Here is a 7,182-nt window from a genome sequence, read left to right on the forward strand (position 1 = left end):
TAATGCAACAGAAAAACAATAAGCTGTATATTCCAAAACATGAGATTAGCACAGATAAAAAGTTTGCTTGCTAAAATACTTGAAAAGTGCCGTTAGAATCCCGAGTTAAGCATGGTTTGCGAAAAATCTCGGTTCATATGTATCAAATTCAAAACATTGGGTAAGATTTCGTGCGAATGTGTGGAATAATTTTTTTACTGACAGGACAGTAGGATTCTAGCAGCACTTTTTAGGAAAAATATATGTTTTTCGACTATATTATTTGCTAAAAAAATTATTAAACTCCGGGGTATTGTTGTTCTGTTAGCTTTTTTATTAATGAAAATTTCGCTATTAATAGAAGTCACGTGATCCCGTGGCGGTGGTGCACGTCTTTCCGTTAGACACTCTTTTATCTGTACGCAATAGTTAATAACAGTTTACATTTATCAGAGGTTTTGGTAATTTATCAAACTAAATTTTCTTTAAAAAGTCTAAATTTTCCGAGAAATGACTTATATGCTTCCTTAACATACCCGCGCACTCAATTTCCGACGGATATTGCGTTATTTCACCATCATGGATAATGAGAAGTCGCATGTGGTGGGTATGACCGGTCTGCAGAGGATGCTCTTTTTCATTTTGCCTGATTCCAACACTGATATTTTGGAGGTCTGTGTTTGCCCTGCTCAAAATTAAATATTGTCAAATGGACTTTTGAGTTTGAATACTGCTCCTTATATTTTATACCCTAAATATAAAATATATGTACGACTTCAAAATTTCTAGTCAAAATCCTGTTCATTTGCTATTTATAAGGTCCGATTTTGGTTTATAAAAACCCCGAAGTCTGATGTTCTCGTGAAAGCCCGTTTTCTAGTGGTCGCACTGAGTGTAATGAGATCGAGAAGGTAAAACGTCATGGTCCGACGGTGCATAAAAACAATCAACATATCGACGTCAAAATGACCTTGACGAATATGACGAAGTTATCCTTAATTCAAGAACAATAATCTATCATTATTACAAATTTGTCTGATATCGCTTATTGTTCAAACTCGCTGTGTTTTAAAGGTTAGGTATGTTTGTGTCTGGCGTGATTTATGTGAAATCAAAAAGCGCCTTGAAGTGGTTAGCGTATACACCAATCGCTTTTTTGTCATGGACCCAAGGGTCTAAACAATATTTTTAACACCGGAAACTTTGTCAAAGAGTGAGCAATAACAATTATTGTTCAGCTCATTACGCACTCTGGTGAGAGAAAAGCACCATGCAGTAAATAAATTTATAAGCGTATTTACAAAAGCATTGACAAAAACTCTATTAGAACACAATATCAAAGAATGAGGAATCTTGTTAGCTTTTCGGTGAACCCTGGTCTAATTTCTACGGGAAACTTTTACTGTGATGTCACACGAATTTCTTGTTTTTATGTATTCCTCATAATACCTGAAAATTATCTAACATTCAACTTTAAATTGTATTAGCATAATGAGCAACAATAATACTTATTAATGCATTAAAAGAAATTGCTAGTGAAGTCCAATACACCTGGTTGTAAACAAATCTCAAACTGAAATGAACATATCAACATGACGTCATTTTGGTAAAGATGACGTATTTTTTAACCCTTTCTCTTCCGGCGCATTTTACGTGATTTTGGAGGCCTTTTGACATGGCATTATTAGATTATTTCTAACTTTTTTATCCAAGGGGAAAGCTAGGCATAATGCATACCATTTTGTAGGAAATTTCTTACAGATGATATTTCATGACTGTTTAGATACTCAACCACTGACCTTATTAGTAAAAATTGAGGTCAAAGGTCAATTAAGTGCAAAATTTTATGGAATTTTTTGATACTTTTTGATCTTTAAGCTAAATATTAAGTATGATGTATGTTGAAATAGGAAATTTGGGATATACCCACAAAAGAGCATTATACTGTACTACATGAAACACATAAACTTTTTTCCCAATTCTACATATAACTACTTAAAAAGGGTTGCTAAGCAACGCAGAATTCTTTGATTTTCGGGCAGAAATTTTCATTTTTTACTCATCCTAGACACATTTATGCATCCCAGCACATATAAAAGTTAGATGTGAGGTCATAAAATTACAAGGGACATACAACAGATAAATTGTCTTAAAGTTTGACCTCATTAGAACTATTTTTAGGAGGTCAAAGGTCAAATAAGTGCAAAAGTTTCATCAATTTTTTTCAACACTTTTCAATATTCTTGCCATAATTTTACACAATGGATGCTGAAATGGAAAATTCTGAATATACTCTCAAGAAGGGATCAGAACTGCAATATCCATGCATCATTTTAGTTCAAATATCTGTTTAATGACCTTTAAGTGGTTGCTAAGCAACATCATTTTAAAGTTTTTGGCTATATACATGTTTGTTATTTCACATTCTGGACACATTCTAGACACTTTTTGTATATTTCATGATATTGTTTGTAAGATATGGGCCATAAAGATGAAAGAACATTTTTGTATTAAAAATTGACCTTGACACTCTTGTTCTTCAGGGGGTCAAGGTCATATCAGTACAGAATTCTGCTTTAAACTGTAAGTAAATATCAATTTTGAAATGCTTCAAACATGGATAAATCATCTAATAGTTGACGTAATAAAAATGGCGAATGACAAAATTTGCAAGCAAAGAATTCTGGTCTGCTTCTTACAAAGCCCTAGCAAAACATGTATACTATCTTTTTGTTAAACAAGAAATCCATTCTCTTGATGTCATTAAAAATAATCTTTATTTTCATGGATTTAATTAACAAGAAAAAAAACTAAATGATTTCATTACAAGATTTTTCTGGTATAACAGAGCTAAAGGGGTACAATAAAGACTTGACATGTTATCTTGGAAGGAAATAATAATAATAGATAGCATTGGCAATATTTAATGCAAAACTGTTTAGTCAATAAGTTGAAAATTTGACGCTCATATCCAAATATACAAATCCAGAAATATTGCAAGATGAATTCCAAATCAGACTGAAATCTTCAACAAAATGTTGAAGAGCAATTTTACTTTGTGTCCACCATTCTTTTATCAACTGTCATTTCTCTGTAAGACTGGAGGAAATTCTTTGACTTGTCCAAGACATTATTATTTGCTGTCAAGTACAAGTGATCAGCTTCTATCCTGTAAAAGATTCAAGTATTTTGAAACAGATACATGTCATTGTGTATATAGTTTATATTTATAAATAAAATTAAAAATGCTAAAATTACTACATTTATTTGATTTTCCTTTTAAAATTAAAATTGTATTCATTATGTGATCCAAGTAGTTAAATGATATTGTTAAGTCAATGTATCAGGACTGATAATTCAACAACCTTGTAGTAAACCATCATGGTAAAATTACTGAACTAAAACAAATAGCATATATGGCAATCTGACTAAAGCCAGACCTCTGTTTACGCTATCGCAACATGTAAAAAAAATCTGGCATTAGATTGCTACGAAAGCCAGGAAGGGACACGTAAATTTTTCAAAAAAGTAAAAAATGATATTGAATCGAATTAGACAATCTAATCCCACGGATTACTAAATTGTTCCCTCGATTTATAATATGAGATCTCAAATTACACAATCCGATCTTAAGGATTACTAATTCACCCCCTTGATTCATAATTTTAGATCTAAAATTAGATACCTGTAATTTGTTTTCACTGATTGATAATTCAACATCTTGATTTGTTAAACCGTCAGTCTTATGATTTTGGAAATCTGTGCTCTTGAATTTCATTACATATATGTACAGAAACATCCAACCATTTTAATCAATAAGTGCGTTCTATTTATTTTGTTTCAGCAACCGGTCGTTTCCAACCTCTTTCATAACTAATTCAACGTATATTTATTTTAGAGGCCACTATTACAAATTACACATTCTAATAAGACACTGGCCATTATTCCAGGTTTCAATCCAATGAACAAAAAATTGCGACCACGGTTGTAACACAAAAACCAAATTCTAAACATTTTTAAGAAATTTTTAATCAAATGAAATCCCTTTTACATTTAATTTAACATGAATTTCTAGAAATGGAAATCTGTTATTGTTTTTTTTTGTGTGTGTACAGCCATAGAATTTCATAACAGGAAATCATAAAATGTTCTAATAATTCAATTCTCTGATGCTGTGTAAAGTTTTATTTAGTTTTTCTAGATATATAATATTTATGATTAAAGGCAGTGAGACTGACCGTTTGACTTGATAACCTCCGAAATTGTCGCCATTTTAATAATGTTGTGCATGAAAATATTCAACAACTTACTTTGTATATTAAGAACAAAAATAAAAGATCTTTTAACAATAAATCATTTAATCATATTAATTAAATAATTAAAATTCAAATTAACTGCAATTATTGGTCATTAACAGCTGTTCATGTTTGGCTTCGTTGAGGATGCGAGGTCAATGACATCGGAAGTCATGTGACAAAACAGACAAAATGGCCGCAGGATGTTGAGCAAACGGGACCTAAAAAACTGGACTGGCCTGTTTTCATGAGTTAAAATATTTTGAAACTCTCATGGGGATGATTAAAGGTGGAGGTGGTTTAATTTATGTATTCTTAATTATAAAGTTTTAGGATATTTTTCAATTATTCTAATACAAGTAACACAAAAATAAGATTTTTTGTTGTACAAATATCAGTACTAGCACATGGATTTGAAAAAGTTCATGTATTTTTCTCATTTTGGACCATAATATGTAATAAAAGTTAGGATGTAAAATGCTACAATATTCTATTTTTTAAACATGTATTACCATATCCGATATGTACAGATAAATAATTTAAATGAAATCATGCGAAGGGTTTACATTCCGAGGGAATGAATCATTAAAACTAAGAGAATGAATTACACAGTCTGAGATAACGGATTGTGTAATTTGAGGGAACGAATTGATAATCTGTGAGAATGAATTGGCAATTTGTTATAACAGATTGTCAATCCGAGAGAACGGATTGTATAAATCAAGAACTCGGTTTACTTTTATAAATTTTAAAAATTCTATGTCCCTTCATGGCTTTCATAGATTTCATACCTGCATGGCTGCCAGGGTTGTAAAAAGAAAGGAGACAATAGACTGCAATGTTACTTCAGGGCAAAATTCCTGGCGCAAGGCTGTTCGTGTTGAGTGTTGATAAACCATCCAGTGAGTTTGACCACCCATGTATATGATATAGGATAATTGGAAAGTGTCTAAAAATTGAGAAAATGGAAATTCTAACCACATACTTTATGCAGATTGGAAATACAACAGCAGTCTATAAAAACAGCTTGTTCCATATCTCGGCATTCATTCAGATAGATATTACATGTTTAAATAATGTGTCTGTATGAATAATCAAGCATCATAAGTATTATGTGTTTCAAACACTTATTTTTCAAAATATAAATCAAATGTTTATAAACTTGTATGAATGCGATATCACGAGAATGACACAAATGAAATTAGACTTTATTTTTTGAAATTTTAGAAATACAGAAATTTTCAATACCAAAACAAAAATTTACCTGTTCATTGGTGTCCTTACATATTAATTGACCTTCGTAGTTCATGGTGGGCTTAGAAAGTGGGTATTCACAGATGAAAGTATTGTTGCATATGCTGAAAGCACCCTAAAATTTCAATGTGAAAGTGGTACATGTACACACTGGTACATAGATACTGAAAACAACTATCCATTATTATGACAACTTTGATTTTACTTTGAACTTACGAGTGATTGTCAAAAGCATAAAAGTTCAAAAGCAATGCAAAATTGGCTGAACGATACGAAATACGCACACTGAAACATAAAGATCTAGTACATGTGTACATTTAGTTTTCTTTTGAACGTGAACTAATGCCTTTTAAACTTAAACTTTTCAGTCAATATACACGTATTCTCACCTGCTAATACCAAAGGCATGTCCGTATTATTTGATTCATTGATGTGATGATCTTCGTCATGAAATAATCACGAAAATTGACGTTCAGATTTCGGATCACCATGTTGTTGTTTACTGCTACCACAGCGGAAACACGTGGTTATTTCAATTCGTATCAACTCATACAGTGATGAGTCGTATTTATTTATAAATGCGAGATTTTGTATTGTTAAATATAGATCTAATTAAATTGCAAATTAATAAGTATACAGTATAACAAGATACAACAATATTACAAATCTGATTGATTTTTTTTAGTAAAGATCGACGTATTGGAAATCTACATTTTTTATCAACATTGTATATCACTTCATGAAATATACACCATTACATGTAGATGAATAAATCAACATTCACTTCACAAAAGGCAGAACGAAAGTATATATTTGTTTTTTGAAATCTATTTTTTTTTTGTATTATGCATTTATTTCAGTAAAAAATATATTTAAATGGTCAAAAAAGTCTTATAAAAGAATTTGTTGTTTCGAGTAAGACGCAACAATATCGACCTTGACGTTACATGTAAATATTGACCGATTTTTCCATAAAAACTATGCGAAGGTCACAAATTCAAATTATCGTAATTAAGAAAATACTGAGCGTAAGAAGGCCTATAAGGGCTTGTTGGAAAGGAAATTTTCTCTACTTTTACCAGCTTTATTTTGTTTTCCCTATTTCAACACAGAAATAAACGTAAAACTGAGCTTTGTTTAAATATTACGAATAAAATCGAGAAAAAACACATAAGTGCAAGAAAATTCTTGTTTTTAAAATATACCTTAAAGTAATAACAATAATTTTTACATATTTTAAAAGTAGAGAAAATATGCTTTAAGAATATACCATGCTTTCTTATAAAGTTAATCAGGAAAAAAATTGTCAATCGTCTGGAAAATCGGCAATCGCTTTGGAAAATTACGCCATTTTCAAAAAGTCTCGTTTGTCTTTACAACGTAAAATCGATTAAATACCGGCAATCAAGATATAATCTTTTTAGATATTTCAAAAGTAGAGAAAATTTCCAAAAAGATGATATATAGCTTACATACCTTCATGCTACCACAAAATAAATACGGAGATCTTATTTTCGCGAAGTCGTATTTTAACGCGCCACCGGTCAATTTGACCGGTACGGAAGTGAAGGTATTGCTATCACGTGCTATACCTACTGTCAATATAATGCTGCGTAAAATAACACAAAATGACATTCACAAAACATCCAGGAAA

The 7,182-nt window shown here is 31.0% G+C and overlaps 1 long non-coding RNA gene across 2 annotated transcripts; it reads right to left on the reverse strand.

The window, feature by feature from the left end:
• Positions 1-2,821: 2,821 nt before the first annotated feature.
• Positions 2,822-6,025, reverse strand: LOC134272599 (uncharacterized). 2 transcript variants are annotated; one of them, XR_009993238.1, is made up of 4 exons: positions 5,908-6,025; positions 5,539-5,632; positions 5,066-5,223; positions 2,822-3,148 (listed from the first exon to the last, which is right to left on the reverse strand). It is a non-coding gene; the product is annotated as an uncharacterized LOC134272599 (long non-coding RNA). The 2 variants fall into 2 exon arrangements; XR_009993237.1 differs by having other exon boundaries at positions 5,539-5,643; positions 5,918-6,015.
• Between the last annotated feature and the right edge of the window lie 1,157 nt (positions 6,026-7,182).

Source organism: Saccostrea cucullata, unplaced genomic scaffold, assembly GCF_032062105.1.
Source record: "Saccostrea cucullata isolate Sc308-1 unplaced genomic scaffold, CSIRO_AGI_Scuc_v1 ctg8018, whole genome shotgun sequence".
Lineage (NCBI taxonomy): Eukaryota > Metazoa > Mollusca > Bivalvia > Ostreida > Ostreidae > Saccostrea > Saccostrea cuccullata.